This window comes from Euprymna scolopes, chromosome 46 (assembly GCF_053919585.1).
Source record: "Euprymna scolopes isolate OS-2025 chromosome 46, ASM5391958v1, whole genome shotgun sequence".
Taxonomy (NCBI): Eukaryota; Metazoa; Mollusca; class Cephalopoda; order Sepiida; family Sepiolidae; genus Euprymna; species Euprymna scolopes.
In genome coordinates this window covers 185,965,440-185,986,924 of record NC_136527.1, presented here as the reverse complement: position 1 = coordinate 185,986,924, position 21,485 = coordinate 185,965,440, and positions in this window count along the sequence as shown.

Genomic DNA, 21,485 nt, shown 5'->3' with positions numbered 1-21,485 from the left:
GTTTTTTATTGAATTAAATATGTTTTCCTATGATTATCATTATTATTGAGTTTTTTTATTGAATTATATATTATTTAATATGATTATGATTATGATGGAGTTTTTTTTATTGAATTAAATACTATTTCCTATGATTATCATTATTATTGAGTTTTTATGGAATTAAATATCATTTCATATGATTAGCATTATTATTGAGTTTTTTATTGAATGAAATAATATTTCATATGGTTATCATTATTATTGAGTTTGTTATTATCATTATTGTTGAGTTTTTTAATGAATTAAATATAATTTATTATGATTATCATTATTATTAAATTTATTTATTAAATAACATAAGATTTCATATTAATATCATTATTATTGAATAAAATTCAAACATTCATATGATTATCATCATTATTATTGAATACATAAGATTTCATATGATTATCATTATTATTGAGTTTTGTATTGAATACATCACATTTCATATGATTATCATTATTATTGAGGTTTTTATTGAATAAAATATTATTTCATATGATTATAAATATTATTGAGTTTTTATTAAATTAAATATTATTTCATATGTTTATCCTTATTATTAAGTTTTTTATTGAATAAAATATTAAGTCATATGATTATCATTATTACTGAGTTTTCATTGAATTATATCTGATTTTATATGATTATCATTAATATTGAGTTTTTGATTAAATAAAATCAGATTTAATATGAATGTATTTATTATTGAGTTTTGTATTGAATAAAATTGAATTTCATATATTTATCATTATTACTGTGTTTTTATTGAATTATATATTATTTCATTTGATCATAATTCTTATTGAGTTTTTATTGATTAAAATATTATTTCATATGATTATCATTTTATTTAGTTTTTTATTGAATAAAATATCATTTCATACAATTATTATTATTATTGAGTTTTTTCTTGAATAAAATATTATTTTATATGATTATCATTATCATTGATTTTTTTATTGAATTAAAATTATTTTATCTGATTATCATTATTATTATGTTTTTATTGAATTACATATTATTTAATATTTTTGTAATTTTTATTGAGGTTTTTTATTAAATTACATATTATGTCATATGATTATAATTAGTATTGATGTTTTATTGAATAAAATCTTATTTCATATTATTATAATTATTATTGAGTTTTTATTCAATTAAATATGCTTTCATATGATTTTCATTGTTATTTAAGTTTCTAATTGAATTTAATATTATTTAATGATTATCATTATTATTGAGATTTTATTGAATTAAATATTATTTCATATGATCATCATTATGATTGAGTTTTTAGTGAATAAAATAAGATTTCATATGATTATCATTATTGTTGAATAAAATTAATAAATTCATATGAATAACATTATTATTGAACAAATAAGATTTCATATGATCATGATTAGTATTGAGTTTTTTTGAATTAGTTTTTTTGTGAATTACATATCATTTCCTGATTATAATTTTTATTGATGTTTTATTGAATAAAATTTTATTTCATATATTTATTACTATTATTGAGTTTATATTGAATAAAACATTATTTCATGCGTTTATAATTATTATTGAAGTTTTCATTGGATTAAATATTATTTCATATGATTATCATTATTATTGAGTTTTTATTGAATAAAATATTATTTCATATGATTATCATTTTTATTAAGTTTTTATTTAATTAAATATTATTTCATATGATTGTTATTATTATGATTGAGTGTTTTTATTGAATTAAATATTATTCACATGATTATCGTTATTACTCAGTTTTTTTTATTGAATCAAGTATTATTTCATATGATTATGATTATTATTAAGTGTTTTTATTGAATTACATATTATTTCATATGATTATAATTTAATTGATGTTCTATTGAATAAAATATTGTTTAATATAATTATAATTATTACTGAGTTTTTATTGAATTAAATATACTTTAATATGATTATCATTGTTATTTAGTTTTTATCTAATTAAATATTATTTCATATGATTGTCATTATTATATCTCTCTCTCTCTCTCTCTCTCTCTATCTATCTATCAAGTTGAAAAGAAATTGAGGTTTTGAACTTTTAAATTTAGATGAACATATCTCGTCTTACACAAATATCATATCTTCAGAAATACTTAGAAGCCATCACTGGAAGACCAAGCTTTAACAAAATACAGATAGCAGCCATAAAGGGAACAGTATCTATTCTTACAAGAGCCCTCGGATATAAATTTAAATCATAACAGAATCAAGTGTTAGCTCCAGGAGGGAGCCCCTTGATCTCTTAAAACTTACTGAAGTAAAATATTTATTGATCAAGATAAGCACCGTCTGAAGCAACACACCTTTGCCAAGGCAAAACAAACGTATTTATACTAGTAATGTAAAAACCTTGCGTTCTGGTGGTGATAAAGTCGCTGAAAGTGTTTGTGATATTGCTTAGATTTTTTTAAGCATTTCTCACACATAAAGTTGACGAGAAACTTGGAAAACATAGTCGGTAGGTGAGAAATCTGGAGAGCATGGCGGATGAGGCAGAGGTTTGTAGCCTAATTCGTTCAACTTCTGCAGGGCCGATTTAGCAACGTGCGGTCGGGCGTTGTGGTGGAGGAGAATTTGGCCTTTTCTGTTGATTTATTTTGGGTGTTGTTGCCGAAGTTTCTGGTGCAGTTCATCCATTTATTGACAGGACTTCGCCGTAATTGTTTTGCCTTCTTTCACAAAACTGTAATAGGTCAGACTGGTGTCAGACCACTTACCAGTACGCATGACCTTTTGGTACTACTCTGACTTCGAAAAATGTCGAGGAATTTTGTCGGCGTCTAACCACTGAGCTGAACGTAACTAGTTTTCGTAAAGTACCTATTTTTTTATCACAAGTCACAAGCCGGTCGAGAAACGTGTCGTTCTTGTTGCGTAAAAAAAGGGAGGATTAAACTTTATGGCGTCGTATCTTTTGATTATTCTAATCAATAATCTAATCAATAACTTTATTCATCTGAATTTAAAAGTTAAAAACCGCAAGAACTATCTTGTCAATCCGACATGAATGCTTTTCCTTGATGAACTGGCAAATAAATTCATATACCTATTTATTTCATCATGTCTATAATTTCATTATATATATATATATATATATATATATATATATATATATATATATATATATATATAGTCATCCAGAGACAGATTGTTTTGCAGTACTCCAGCTGTTCAGTCCGGTTATATTAGCAATTGAATCCCGACAACCTAAGCGACAGTCAACACTTCCAACCATTACGCCAAAAAAATACCTATGTAATGCTAAGAAGATATCGTTAACAAATCAATTTTTTATTTTTATACTTTAGATTCTTTTTAACATTAATTTTTCTTTAATTCGGTCATTTTGAGCTTTCGGACCCTCTATTCTTTACTTTGATCTTGCTGTGTTTCCGTATACCTTATATACCTTTCCTATCTGTTTGCCTTCATTTTCCACTTTCTCATCTATCTTCATTATGTTTTACTTTTTTTTTTCTTAGCCTTTCTTTAATGATCCTCATTATTTCATAGTGACCCATATTTTCCTTTTTACTATTACCTACATTTATATACTACCCTTTCGATTTACTCTTATATATTGTAACGACTTCTAACATTTCTCAATTTTATTTTATACCCAAATATTGATAAACAAGTTTTTATCTACGTAAGCATTTTATATAATTATGCCCATTATCTACTTCTGATGAGAAGCATTTAGCTTCGAAATGCCATGGCTTAAAGAGGTTTCTTTACTTTTCTTAATTTTCCCATATTACCTTCCCCTAATGTTCTGGTGATAAAACTTGTATTCCTCATCTATCAGTTAATGTATAAACACATGAACCTAACTACAGGAATAGGAATTATTAAGCCCTATTTTTTTTATAAATTAGCGCCTGAGAAACTCCAGGTAGATTTGCTAGCTATTATAGACCCTCCGGTGTTTTCAAGGCGGACATTTTGTATTTAATACTCCTAACAACTACGCGCCTAATTCAGCAACGACTTAGACAATGGTAATAAAATAAAAAAATAAAATAAAAATAAAAAAAGACGCAGGCACGCAATACATTGTTGTCTCTTCCTCAACCAACTTTTAATAATAATGCACTGGTAAATACTACTACTAACACAAGTAGTAAGCGTTTGATTTGTACTGGCGTAATTGTCACGACTTTGGCAATAGCTGTGGATATTAATACACTAAGAAGGTCATAAATCACCGCACTGACTGAAGTTAATATCAACGCCATTACGAGAAGTGACTTACCTGTTGGTACTTGAGTTTTTGCGGGTTGAGTTTACGGGTTGGGTAGGCGACTGAGGAGTAGGTGTGAAGGGGGGGATCTATTGCTGTGATTGAGCGCTGACGTCAATAATCGGGTGGGAAGGCGACGCTGTGGCAAGGTTAAGAAATATATATATATATATATATATATATATATATATATATATATATATATATATATATATATGTGTGTAGAGAAAGAGATGAAGATTGATAAAGAGGGAGAAAGAGCGAAAGAGAGAGTGTGAGAAAGAGAGAGAACGTACTATGTAAAAAAAAAAAAATAAATGTAGGACGTGACTGAACCAGCTTATTTTCTTTTCTTTTATATTTTTAAAGTGTCAAATTGGCACACCTGGATAGCTATTATTTTCAAAGTGTTTTAATTGTCAGCCCAGGTTAAAAACAATTGGGATTGATAGATTTTAAGCTCATTATATATATATATATATATATATATATATATATATATATATATAAATATATATATATATATATATATATATATATATATATATATATATATATAAAATGGGTTAAGAAATTCCAACGCGAGAAAGATGTATATTTAAATAAGGGGGTGGTCACCAACAATGTGTATTTTTTAACAATATTTTATTATTTCATGTTTTGGTTTTTCATTGAAAATTATGTTTAAATCATTGTAATAATGTTTTTAATCATTGAAATCGTTTTTAACGCGTTTCAGACGTTCTGTAAAGCGTCCTCTTCAGAAAGTATTCAAAATGTTTAGAATGTATTCAAGATGTGTTAAAAATGTAAAAGAACATTTTCGTGGTTCATTTGAAATGTTTCCGAGAGGTGGAAACATGTGTAAAATCTAAGAATCCAAATAATGAATATCAAAATTGAATGAAAACACCCCTACTCATTTCAGAGGAGCTGCCCCCTCCTACAGCACACATTAGTAAAGACCTTGGATCACAGTTACGTTCCTAGGGAAGCAAAGAACTTTATGATACTATAAAACAGAACATATATTCTTCAAACGAATAAAAGAAAACACACACACACTCACACACCCACCCGCACACACACACACACACGCACACACACACACACATCCTACCCTATGCACCCAGTTGACTAAGTATATAATATGATATTTGGATTAATGCAGATTTCTTATTTTTATTATATTTTATTGGACCCAATGTATAGTAAGGAGTAAAGAACTTCAAAAAAATACTCGTGCGTCTTCACCGAGAATAGAAACCAAAACGTTTAGCTTACGATTTATTTATTCCTCTGCCGTTAAAGCCTGGACTATGAAGATATGTTTGCTATAATGCTAAACATTGAAACGTGAACCAATAACTATTACATTGCGCATGCATATTCGTAATGGCGTCGTTCGATCTTCATCTGGCAAATTCCATTTTTTTTAATTTTCACGCATTTGTAACGATTTTAGCCGGCTAAAACACACATATAAAGTTTCGCATGGATTTAAATATCCTATATATGAAGTTTCATGTCTGTAGACTAAAAACTGACAGAGGGGTTTGGTAGGCAACATATTTTAAACAAATATATACACATAAATAAATGCATATAGAAAAGGGGTTGTGTTAACTATAACCTTTTTACGTAAATATTACACAAGTATAAATGATATAGAATATCTGCATGAATATAATTACACGTAATAATTAACTAAAGATGATCATCCCATGAGGAAACCGAAAAAACTAACATGGAATTAATTTAAATGAATGTTTAAAAGAATATCAAAATGAGCTAGATCTTTTGCTAGTGAATGCAGTTCCACGACCCACATATAACAAGGTTGTATTTTCTTTTAAAATAGATAGAAAAGGTTTTAATATGAAGATCGATACACAAAAAGAAAATATAGGAGTACACACACACACACACAAACACATACACACCCACACACAAACATATATATATATATATATATATATATATATATATATATATATATATATATATATATATATAAGGAAGAGAAAGAGAGAGAAAGACAGAGAGAGAGAGAGAAAGATGACAGCCCGGCGTTGCCTGGTAGTACAATACGAAAAAAACACATAATACTTTAATTCATGCAGATTGCGCATAAATGATTATAGAGTCGATCATCTATTGATTATTTATATTACGAGGAACAATTTGCCCGCTGGATTTATTAGTAAAAATTAAATTTACAAAAATATATAAAAATAATAATGATAATGTCGTTCATCAAATGCTGTCTGTGTTTATTTACAATATTATGTCAGCTGATATTTGGGCTTTACGATGAATGCCCTGAAAACTCAATTCTGGTACATGATGAGTTTTATAATATGCAAAGGAAGAAATGATTTGCGGTGATTTTAAATGGTATGTATACTTTTATCGTAAATTGAACTCATCAATAAAAAAATTATAAATAGAATTGTTATGTACAACCTGGCTTTAACAACGGATCATTCTATCAGTAGTCGAATGCTCTACCATTAAGTTTTATTTCTAGATTATCATAAATCTGCATTTATTTTAAAAGAAGAAATGATATGCTAAGATCGTATTATCTCACTTGTGCGGTATAACGTTAAATATTCCCCTGTAAATCTTTTAATTTTTTATGAGAGAAAAGCTATTTGTAAAATCGGATTTTTTTCGATTTTCGATACTTATCAGATGAATTTCTGGACAAATGTTATCTAAGATCACTACCAGACATATAAATTAGCTTTGTGTGAAATTCGCAAAATATATACTCAGCCGTTTTGCAAGATATGAGGACGGAACTCACACATACAAAGTGACGTTTATTTAATAGTAGATAGAATCACATATCTATATATCTCTCTTTTTCTCTCTCTCGTTCTCTCTTGCTCTCGCTCTTTCTATCTTTCTCTCTCGCTCTCTCTCTCTTTCTCTCTCTCTATCTCTCTCTCTCTCTCTCTCTATATATATATATATATATATAAATAGATAGATAGATATACAATAGTCTGTTTGCCAGGTTTTCACACACTTAGAATTTGTGGTTGATACAAAATTGATAGCTGACGATGGTTAAATTTGAGTTTATTTTGGCATTAAATACACATCCCTATTAGTCCCCTAGTGTGTGTTGAATGGATACCATAATTATTAGTTGGCTGTACTCCATTATGGCTGAATATCTAGACAAAATGAGTTGTTTTGCAAGTGTTTTCGAACTCTAGTTGGGACGTATAGCTAAGAATGTATATAACATAAACGAATTTGCCTTGGTTTGAAAAATAGTGACACACAAGTTAGATAGTGAGAACTATTGCGAACGTTCATGGTCTTGGTGGTCATTTTATTGAAATATTATACGTTAATCTATACGAATCCTTTTCAAACATATTAAATTTTGTAATTCATTTTAGTTTTTACTAGTAAATCATCTTTTTTCATGACCAATGAGGCACTCTAAAATAAGAGTTGCTTGTCTGTAGTGTAACACAACGCAAGGATTGAGTACAGCCATCGATAGGCAGACGTTTTCTGAAGACGAATCGATTATCCAAGAGGACGGCTTAACAAGCATTTGTTTACATTCAACTTATAGACGATTAGGTTTAAGTCGACTAGAAAATTGCTTTGTGATATGTTTTGTTCCACATAGTAACCGTCTAGGAAAGATACTTTGTTCATGGAATTTGCGCCGTATGATTTTTACAGAGAAAGCAATGCATGTTTTAAATTGCTCAGAGGCATGTATTTGAATTTAATTTTTTACATAAATTCGGAAAATTACTAAATTACATATGCATATATACATATATATATATATTTAACAATTTCCGTTAAGGCTTTTTATCTTTATATAATTGAATTCTCTTTTCTAACTATAAACTTTTTAGAAGTCGGATTTTTCATTCTTATAAAGTAAAATAGTCTTTAATAATGGAAAACTTTTGAGAAATCGACTGGTGTAAGTACTAAGTCTATTTCTATTTAACAATTTTCCTTAAGACTTTTTTATCCTTCAATAATTGAATTCTCTATTGTAATTATAAAGTTTTTAGAAGTTGGATTATGTAGGTGCTAAATCTGCGATTAATTAAATTTAGTTTTGGAAATTAAAACTGCATTCTTTCTTTTTTCTTACATTATTTTTACTCAACTTTTTTTCAGGCGATCTATCTATCTAACTTCTTCTTCTATCTATCTATCTTCTATACTCCTATAAATATGGTGTTCTTTTGTGTGTATCGATATTCATATTAAAACCCCTCTTTTCTATTTATTTCAAAAGAAAAGACAATTTTGTTATATATTGGTTGTGGAATTGCATTCACTAGTAAACGATCTAGCTAATTTGCATATTCTTTAAAAAATTCATTTTAATTAATTCCCTATTAGTTGCTTCGGTTTTTTAATGGGATAATCATCTTTAGTTAACTATTAATTGTAATTATATTCATGCAGATATTCTACATGATTTATACTTGCATAATATTTGCGAAAAAAGTTTATAGTAAACACAAAATTGTTTCCATATATATTTATGTATGTGTATATATTTTTGTTAAATAAATCTATCTATCTATCATTTTTATATATATCTATAAAAGTGAAAGTGTCCGTGTGTGTGTGTCTGTGTACATTTCCATACGCAATAATTCTGCCAATTTTAAGTCTACATACTCGAAATTTGATATAAAGGGTACTGAGATTTGGGAAAATCGATATGACCGGATTTCGGCCAAAGATTTAGCGAGTAAGGGATCAAAGTTCCACGATTTGACTTTTGAGAACTCTACCAAATTCCTCCGACAATTTTTGGTCTAAACTTGAAATTTTAGATATAGGTTCCTTGGACATAGATCTAACTTAATAAGTTTATGTTAGCCCAAAACAATAAATGTTAAGGGGTCATAATAGGGGTCAAATTAAAAAAAAACTGACCGTTTTTTTGTTTGTTTGTTTTGCTCAGCATACACCTCCAAACACGTGGGCAACGCCGAACACCCATGCTAGTATCCATATATATATATATATATATATATATATATATATATATATATATATATATATATATATAAAAGTGAACGTGTCTGTGTGTGTGTCTGTGTACATTTCCCTACGCAATAATTCTGTCAATTTTTAGTCTACAGACTCGAAATTTGATATACAGGGTACTGAGATTTGGGAAAATAGATGTGGTCGGTTTTGGCCAGAAATTTGGCAATTAAGGGATCAAAGTTCCACGATTTGACCTTTACGAAATCTACCAAACTCCCCCGACAATTTTGGGTCTACGCACTTGAAATTTTAGATATAGGTTCCTTGGACATGGATCTAACTTAATAACTTGATTTGAGCCCAAAACAATACATTTTAAGAGGTCATAATAGGGGTCAAATTTATTATTGAGTTTTTATTGAATTAAATATCATTTCATATGATTATAATTATTATGAAGTTGTTATTTAATTTAATATTATTTGATCTGATTATCATTATTAATGAGTTTTTTTATTGAATTACATATTATTTCATATGATTATCATTATCTTTGAGGTTTTTATTTAATAAAAAAGAATTTCATATGGTTATTTTTATTATTGAATAACACTCATAAATTCATATGATTATTATTGAGGTATATATTGAATAAAATAAGATTTAATATGATAAACATCATTATTGAATAAAATTCATCAATTCATATGATTATCATCATTATTGAATAACACTCATAAATTCATATGATTATCATCATTATTGAATAAATAATATTTCTTATGATTATGATTATTACTGAGTTTTTTATTGAATTAAAATATTATTTCATATGATTATGATTATTGAGCATTTTGCTGAGTTAATTATGATTATCATAATTATGAGGTTTTGTATTGAATTTAATATTATGTGATATGATTATTATTATTGAGTTTTTATTAAATTAAATATTATTCGTATGATTATAATTATTATTAAGTTTTTTTATTAAATAAAATATGATTTCATATGATTATCATTATTATTGAATAAAATTCATAAATTAATATGATTATCATTATCATTGAATAAATAAGATTTCATATTATTATTATTGAGTTTTTTATTGAATTACATATTATTTCATGATTATAATTATTATTGATGTTTTATTGAATTAAATATTACTTAATATGATTATCATTATTATGGAGTTTTTCATTAAATTACATATTATTTCATATGATTATCATTATTATTGAGTTTTTATTGAATAAAACATTATTTCATATGATCATAATTTTTAATGAGTGTTTTAATGAATTAAATATTATTTCATATGATTATCATTATTATGGAGGTTTTCATTGAATTAAATATTACTTCATATGATTATAATTTCTATTGTGTTTTTATTGATTATCATTTTTATTAAGTTTTTTATTGAATTAAATATAATTTAATATGATTATCCTTATTATTTAGTTTTTTTTATTGAATTGAATATTATGTCATATGATTGCGATTATTATTTCTGTTGTATAATAAGTTTTTTTATTTTTATTATTTATTTCATATGATAATCATAATAAACGAGTTTTTATTTAATTAAATATTATTTCATATAATTATCATTATTTAGTTTTTCTTTGAATAAAATAAGGCAATATATAATTATCATTATTATTAAGTTTTTTAGTTAATTAAATATTATTTCATATGATTATTATTATTATTGAGTTTTTAATGAATTAAATATTATTTCATTTGATAATCATTATTATCGAGTTTTTATTAAATAAAATATTATTTCATATGATTATTATTATTATTGATATTTTTTATTGACTAAAAATTATTTCATATGATTATCGTTTTTATTGAGTTTTTTATTGAATTAAATATTATTTCTTATGATTATCATTATTATTAAGTTTTTATGGAATTAAATATTATTTAATATGATTATCATTATTATTGAGTATTTTTATTAAATTACATATTATTTCACATGATTATAATTATTATTGATAGTTATTGAATAAAATATTTTTTCATATAATTATAATTATTATTGAGGTTTTATTTAATTAAATATGATTATATATGATTATCATCGTTATTTAGATTTTTATTTATTTAAATATTATTTCATAAGATTATCATTATTATTGAGTTTTTATTGAATTTAATTTTATTTCATATCATTATAATTATTAGTTTTTTTTCAATTTAATATTATTTCATAGGATAATCATTATTATAAAGTTTTTTTACTTAAATATTATTTCATATGATTATCATTATTATTGAATTTTGTATTGCATTAAAAAAGATTTCATATGATTATCATTATTATTGAATAAAATTCATACATTCATATTATAATCATTATTATTGAATAAATAAGATTTCTATCATTATGATTATTATTGATTTTTTATGAATTACATATAATTTTATGATTATCATTATTATTGAGGTTTTCATTGAATTAAATATTATTTTATAGCATTATCATTATTATTGAGTTTGTATTGAATAAAATATTATTTCATATGATTATCATTTTTATAAAGTTTTTTATTGACTTACATATTATTTCATATTATATTCATATTGAGTTTTTTAATAATAAAATATTATTTCATATGATTATCGTAATTATTAAGTTGTTTATTGAATTAATATTATTTTATATGATTGTCATTATTATTAAGTTTGATTGATTTCACATGATTATCAATATTATTTAGGTTTTTTTATCTAATTAAATATCATTTAATATGATTACCATTGTTATTGAGTTTTTACTGAATTAAATATTAGTTCATATGATTATCATTATTATTAAGTTTTAATTTGATTTAATATTATTTAATGTGATTACCCTAACCATTGAGTTTTTATTAAATTAAATATTATTTCATATTATTATAATTATTATTCAGTTTTTTATTGAATAAAATAAGGTTTTATATGATTATCATTATTATTAAGTTTTTTTATTTAATTTTATATTATTTCATATGACTATCATTATTATTGAGTTTTTATTGAATTAAATATTATTTCATATGATTATAATTTGAAGTAAGTTTTTTATTTAATTAAATATTATTTCATATGATTATTATTATTATTGAGTATTTATTGAATTTAATCTTATTTTGTATGATTATCGTTATTATTTAGTTTTTTATTTAATTACATATTATTTCATATGATTATCATTATTATTAAGGTTTTTTATTGATTTTATTATTATTTAATATGGTTATCAGTATTATTGAGTTTTTATAGAATTAAATATTATTTAATATGATTTTCATTATTATTGAGTATTTTATTTAATAAAAAAATATTTCATATGATTATCATTATTATTGAATTAAATTAAAAAATTCATATGATTATCATTGTTATTGAATAAAGAAGATTTCATATGATTATTATTATTGTTGAGTATTTTTAGTGAATTACATATTATTTCATGATTATAAATTATTTATGTTTGATTGAATAACATATTATTTCATATAATTATCATTATTATTGAGTTTTTATTGAATTAAATATTATTTCACATGATTATAAGTATTTTAAAGGTTTTCATTGAATTAAATATAATTTCATATGATTATCATTATTATTGAGTTTTTATTGGAAAAAATATCATTTTATATGATTATCATTTTTAATAAGTGTTTTATTGAATTAAATATTAATTCATTTGATAATTTTTATTATTTATTTTTTATTGAATTAAATATTATTTCAGATGATTATCGCTATTATTGATTTTTTTATTGAATTAAATATTATTTAATATGATTATCATTATTATAAAGTTTTTATTGAATTAAATATCATTTCATATGCTTATCATTTATATTGAGTGTTTTTATTGAAGTACATATTATTTCATATGATTATAATTATTAATGCTTTTTTATTGAATAAAATGTTATTTCATATAATTATCATTAATGTTGAGTTTTTATTGAATTAAATATAGTTTTATATGATTATCATTGTTATTAAGTTTTTATTTAATTAAATACTGTTTCATATGATTATGATTATAAAGAGTGTTTTAAAGAATAAAATAGCATTACATATGAATATAATTATTATTGAGCATTTTGCTGCATCAAATATTATTTCATATGATAATCATTATTATAGAGTTTTTATTATACTATTATTATAGTGATTTCAGAGTTTTTATTATATTATTATAGTGATTTCATATGATTATCATTATTATTGAGCTTTTTATTGAATAAAAATAGATTTCATATGATTATCATTATTATTGCATTAAATTCATAAATTAATATGATTATTATTAATACTGAATAAATAAGATTTCATATGATTATTATTATTATTAAACTTTTTAGTGAATAAAATATTATTTCATATGATTATCCTTATTGAGTTTTTTATTGAATTAAATATTATTCCATAAGATTATCATTATTATTAAACTTTTTAGTGAATTTAATATTATTTCATATGATGATCGTTATTATTGAGGTTGTATTGAATTAAACATTTTTTCATATTATTATCATTATCATTGAGTTTTTTATTACATAAAATATGATTTCATATGATTATCATTATTATTGTGTAGAATTCATGAATTTATATGATTATGATTATTATTGAATAAAAAAGATTTCATATGATTATGATTATTATTGAGTATTTTTAGTGAATTACATATTATTTCATGATTATAATTATCATTGATGTTTGATTGAATAAATTATTATTTCATATAATTATCATTATTATTGAGTTTTTATTGAATTAAATATTATTTCACATGATTATCATTATTTTACAGGTTTTCATTGAATTACATATTATTTCATATGATTATCATTATTATTGAGTTTTTATTGGATAAAATATCATTTCATATGATTATCATTTCTAATAAGATTTTAATGAATTAAATATTAATTAATTTGATTATTTTAATTATGGATTATTTTATTGAATTAATTAATATTTCATATGATTATCGCTACTATCGATTTTTTATTGAATTAAATAATATTTCATATGGTTATCATTAATATTGAGTGTTTTTATTGAATTACATATTTTTTATATGATTATAATTATTATTGCTTTTTATTGAATAAAAGGTAATGTCATATAATTATCATTAATGTTAAGTTTTTAATGAATAAATATGATTTATTATGATTATCATTGTTATTAAGTTTTTTTTAATATTTTTTTATATTATTATGATTATTATTGAGTGTTTTATTGAATTAAATATTATTTCATATTATTATGATTATTATTGAGCATTTTGTTGAATTAAATATTATTTCATAGGATTATCATTATTATTGAGTTTTTATTGAATTAAATATTTTTCATATGATTATCATTATTATTGAGTTTTTATTGAATTAAATATTATTTTATATAGTTATGATTTTTATTGAGAATTTTGTTGAATTAAATATTTTTTTCATATTATTATTATTGAGTTTTTTTTAATAAAATGTTATTTCATATAATTATGGTTATTATTGAGTGTTTTATTTAATTAAATATTATTTCATATGATTATGAGTATTATTGAGCATTTTTTTAAATTAAATATTATTTAATATGGTTATCATTATTATTGAGTTTTTTATTGAATAAAAAATTATTTCATATGAATATTATTATTATTGGGTGTTTTATTTAATTAAATATTATTATGATTATTATTGAGCATTTTGTTGAATAAAATATTATTTCATATAATTATCATTATTATTGAGTTTTTATTGAATAAATATTATTTTATATGATTATGATTATTATGCAGGTTTTTAATGAATTAAATATTATTTCATATGATTATCCTTATTATTGATTATGTTGTTAAATCAAATATTATTTCATATAATTATCATTATTGAGTTTTTTAGAGAATTAAAGATTATTTCATATGATTATCATTATTATTTAGTTATATATTGAATAAAATAAGATTTAATATGATAATCATTATTATTGAATAAAATTCATCAACTCATATGATTATCATTATAACTGACTAAATAAGATTTCATATGATTATGATTATTATTGAGTGTTTTATTGAATTACTTATGCTATGATTATAATTAGTATTAATGTTTTATTGAATAAAATATTATTTCATATAATTATCATCGTTTAGTTTTTATTGAATCAAATATTATTTCATATGATTAGCATTATTATTGAGGTTTTCAATGAATTAAATATTATTCCATAAGATTATCATTATTATTAAGTTTTCTTCTTGAATTTAATATTATTTAATATTATTATCATTGAGTGTTTTGTTGAATAAAGTAAGATTTAATATGATTATCGTCATTATTGAATAAAAGTCATTAATTTATATGATTATCATTATTATTGAATCAATAAGATTTCGTATGATTATGATTATTATTGAGTTTTTTGTTGAATAACATTATTTCATGATTATAATTATTATTGATGTTTTATTGAATAAAATATAATTTTATATAATTATCATTATTATTGAGTTTTTATTGAAGTAAATATCATTTCATAGGAATATCATTACTATTTAGGTTTTCATTGAATTAAATATTATTTCATATAATTATCATTATGATTGAGTTTTTATTTAATAAAATAATATTTAATATGATTATCATTTTTATAGAGTTTTTTAATTAAATATTTCATATGATTATTATTATTATTAAGCATTTTGTTGAATGAAATATTATTTCATATAATTAAATTATTATTGAGTTTTTTATTGAATTAAATAATATTTCATATGACTATGATTATTATTGAGCTTTTGTGGAATGAAATATTATTTCATATGATTATCATTATTATTGAGTTTTTTTATTGAATTAAATATTATTCTATATGATTATGATTATTATTGAGTGTTTCAGTGAATTAAATATTATTTCATATTATTATGATTATTATTGAGCATTTTGTTTAATTAAATATTATTTCATATGATTATCATTATTATTGAGTTGTTTATTGAATGAAATATTTTTCATATGATGATCATTATTATTGAGTTTTTATTGAATGAAATATTATTTCATGATTATGATTATTATGCATTTTTTTTATTGAATTAAATATTATTTCATATGATTATCGTTATTATTGAGTATTTTGTTAAATCAAATATTATTTCATATAATTATCATTATTGAGTTTTTTACTGAATTAAATAATATTTCCTATGATTATAATCATTATTGAGTGTTTATTTAATTAAATATTATTTCATATGATTATCATTATTATTGAGGTGTATATTGAATAAAATAAGATTTAATATGATCATCATCATTATTGAATAAAATTCATCAATTCATATGATTGTCATTATAATTGAATAAATAAGATTTTGTATGATTATGATTATTATTGAGTTTTTTATTGAATTACATATTATTTCATGATTATACTTATTATTAATGTTTTATTGAATAAAGTATCTGTTCATATAATTATCATTATTATTTAGTCTTTATTGAATTAAATATTATTTCATATGATTATTATTGAGTTTTTATTGAATTAAATATTATTTAATATGATTATCATTAATATTAAGTTTTTTTTTAATAAAATAAGATTTCATATGATTATCATTATTATTGAGTGTTTTTATTGAATTACATATTATTTCATATGATTAAAATTATTACTGAGTTTTTATTGAATTAAATATGATTTCATATGATTATCATTGTCATTAATTTGTTTATTGAATTTAAACTGAAAAATATTAATAAATAACTAAGATTATAGTATGGGTTATTACCTTTCTATATGAATTTGATGTAAATTGAGCACTCGCTTAATGGTCAGTTAATGGTTATTGTTTGTAATTTGGAAATTTTACCAAACAATTTACTAAAGGAAAGATACCGTAAAAATACCGTTATTGGTTTTCTTAGATATTTATTTTATTTGTTTTTATATTAAAAATAATGTGGTGGGGAGTAATTTACAATTTTTATTCAATTTTTATTAAATTTATTCGGTTAATTTTTACGGCGTGTCCGAGCGTGTTAAACACCCCAATCTCCCCATGTTAAGAACGGCTTTCGGAATAAACACCCCCAAGCTGAAAAGCCGTTCTTAACATGGGGATGTTGGGAGGGTGTTTATTACAATTTTTATTTCTTTTACTCATTCATTGATAACAAATAATGAGATTTTTTAATCGCAGATTAATACTTTTATTCACGTCTGTTAGGCAGGATATAGAACCAATATCTTTATTGGATTGCAAATAAATAAATAAACGTAATTTAATGTGTAAGTTCATTTTAAAAGTTATTTAATGGAATTGTAAACAAAAAAGAAGAAACTTACCTTTCATTCCAGGAATTCAATGCGAATAAAAATCAAGTTAAATTCTTTGTTCTTTTGTGTTCAAAACATAAAATTTATTTTGATTTTTTAGGATCTCTTTAGTCGATGAACACAACTTTTGTTTTGTGTGTCCAATTCATTAAGGAATGAAATATTTGAAAATATAAAAAATCAAAATTTGAATATGAAAAACACGATTTAAACGTGAAATTATTTAAAGAGAAAATCCACTGCTAAAGATTTAGGTCATCGTAAAACGGTGTAATCATTATTTCGTTCCTCGTGTAAAAATGTCCGTTACTTAGACCACCGAATTGTTTTCTTCTCAAGTTTAGATTATATTTGTCAATACTTTGGGTATTTCTTTGGTAAATTTCTCTTTTGCGAGTCGAATTCATTAAAATATATATTAAGATCAAAAATGAGTTTTTAAAGACTGAACATTTCATTATTATTTGGATTAGTCGAACTATTGTTAACATCCAAGATGAGAACAGTAGTTCGAATAATCCAAATAATCCTCATATTAAAAATAGACAAACTAAATATTTCACATAAAAAAACTCAAATAAAGAATAGCACAAACAACGAAATATGAAATTTAGGCAATACATTTTTTTTTACTTGGGAGTCATCATTTATCAAGGCCCGAAGGCAACGTGAGGATAGAAATTGATGAATAAGGCCGTATGACAGTGATCATTAATTGTGTAAATTTGGTAGAATTGGCTTATTTATTGTGACGACTCAACAAGAATTCAATGCGAAAAAAATCGAGTTGAATTCGTTTTTTTCTTTTGTGTTCAAAACGGAAAATTTGTTTTGTTTGTTAAGATTTCTTTAGTAAATTGATACAACTTTTGTTTTGTGTGTCCAATTCATTAAGAAATAAAATATATGAAAATATAAAAGAATCAAAATTAAACGATAAAAACACGATTTAAACATGAAATTATTTAAAGAAACACATCAACTGCTAAATGAATACACAAAACAAAAGTTGTAATTATTTACTAAATGAAAGATACCGTAAAAATAGTTGTATTGAAGCGAAGCAATAAGCATATAGAATAATTATCTGTATTGGATTGAAAAATAAATAAATAAATAAATAAATAAACGTAATTTAATATTTAAGTTCATTTTAAAAGTTATTTAATAGAATGGTAAACAAAACAAACAAAAAAAAAACTTGCCTTTCATTCCAGAAATTCAATGTGAAAAAAATCGTGTTGAATTCTTTGTTCTTTTGTGTTCAAAACGTAAAATTTGTTTTGATTTTTTAGGATCTCTTTAGTCGATGAAGAATACAACTTTTGTTTTGTCCAATTCATTAAGAAATAAAAGAAATCTAAATCTTAAAATGAAAAACACGATTTAAACGTGAAATTATTTAAAGAGAAAATCAACTGAATTTAAAGAACAAAGGATTTAGGTCATCGTAACACGGTGTAATCAGTATTTCGTTCCTCGTGTAAAAATGTCCGTTACTTTGGGCGCCGAATTGTATTCTTATCAAGTTTAGATTATATTTGTCAATACTTTGGGTATTTCTTTAGTAAATTTCTCTTGTGCATGCCCAATTCGTGAAAAATAAAATATATGAAGATCAAAATGTTTGCTGCCGAGTTTATAACATCACACGCCAAATTTTACCAGAGTTTGGCATACCATCAAAGATAGTCAGCGATAACGGACCACACTTTTCAAGTCATCTCTACCGCGAATCCGCCAAAGAATGGGGCTTCCATCATGAGACCACGTCACCTCGGAGACCACAAGGGAATTGCTTCATAGAACGTCAAATACGGACTATCAAGAATATTCTCAAGAAAGCCAAACAGTCGGGAACAACTCCTGAGATCGCACTCACTACTACTGGCCGCACACCAATGATGAGTGATTTTTTTTAATATCTAATAAAAGAAAACATTGAATGAAATAGAAAAAATTGTCGTCACCGTCCAATATTTACTTGACAATATCTACTTAACATAAGCTTTCACTTTAAATAAATCGATGTAGTTTAAAAAAAATAAGGTTTACACTTTGGACTTTACAGGTAAATTTCCAAAAACGCTTCTTTTTTTGTTTTAAATTGGAATATTTTATTTATTGATCTTATGTCTTCGATTTGTGATATATACAACTTTGGCACGTAAATTAATTATTAAAATTTTAATAGACATTTCCAAATGGGGGTGTGAATTTTTAAAAAAATTCTAAAATGTCTAAAATATATTTGGTTTATTGGAAAAAGCATAAAATTTCACATTGACCCTGAAAATATTGTAAAAATAGAATCAATAGAAAAATTTTGATAGATTTTTAAAGTTTAAAAATTTAAAAATATTTAACTCGTAAAATTCAATTGATTTCATTACGTAAGAAAATAGCTGCATGAAGGCGCGCCGACAGTTTTTTTTAAAATAAAAATAATATTACTTCTATTTTTAAACAACTTTAATAATTTATTTTGAAATTATATTCCTTGAAGAAAATAAACAACCCACTTTAAAAAGAGAAATTACGAGTTTTTTTCAAATATTTTATTCGCAGTTTTGTGTTACGGGTGTCAAAAAATCCCCCAAAATTCTCATACACCTAGTGCATTACTGCATTACAATAAAATGTCGACATCCCAATGTTAAAATTGAACGTAGCTACACCAACCACCAGAACTACGAACCGCACAATTTTTGGTAATGTAAATATAGTTGTTAACGGATTGATGCTTGTTCCATACTGAGATACAAAACAAATCTACTTGAATTACAAACATTCCTTTAACAATGGAAGTGATGATATATTTCGTTTTATTACATATGAATGCCATTGCTTTTCATCCACAAGAAAAGAATCTTCGGCTGCTGCTGCTGCTGCTGCTACAGGTATAATCAAAGAAAAAACAAAGATGTATATAACATGTTTAGCCTTTATCAACAAGGAGTTAAACAGGCTGGATAAAACTTCAGTTCGAAAAGGGGATGGCTGTTTCTGAGGACAAAGCTGTGATTCTGAATGACGGTGAATGCGAACTAAATGAACGGTCTACACGTCGCCATCTTAACGTTCACAAGCTGACTAAACATATGTATAGAACAGGTTCCTGTTTCTCTGGCACGTGTTTCATCGTCATCGACTCATCAGTGGCTGAATCTAGAGTAATTCGAAATCAGGACCCCATGAAAATAAGCATACACCTCTACCACCGGACCATCTCGCAAGACTGTTGGGACGAAGTAAAGAATAGATACCCTGTAGCAGACGACGACGCCTGGCGGTGCCAGGCGCACAATTCAACTAACACCGGTGATTCGACCTTGACATTGGCACAAGCACACGGCGTCGGTTGTTTGTAAACACGTCAAATAGCAAACATGCTAGAATATTCACCAGCATTTTTTTAAAAATATATTTACAAAACCTTTGAAGATTTAAAAGAAAAAGTATATATTTACAAAACATTTTTTTAAAAATAAGTAACAAAACGAACGTATTTAAATAAAAGATATTTAAATAAACGGGTGTCTCTTTCTGTTTCGGATTTTTGCGACCAAGATTGATTTTTATGTGCCGTGTTTTTTTTTTTGGGGGGGGGGGTTCTGTGTGCGTTTTTAAGACAATTCAATATTTATTCTTTAAAACATTAACTTTAGCGACAATTAATATATTTTCAAAATAATACTTTTAAATATTACATTTTTACGAATATTCGCAAGCAAGATTTAAAAAAAAAAAAAAAAAAGACGAGGTGTTTTTTTTTTTTTCAATTAAATTATAA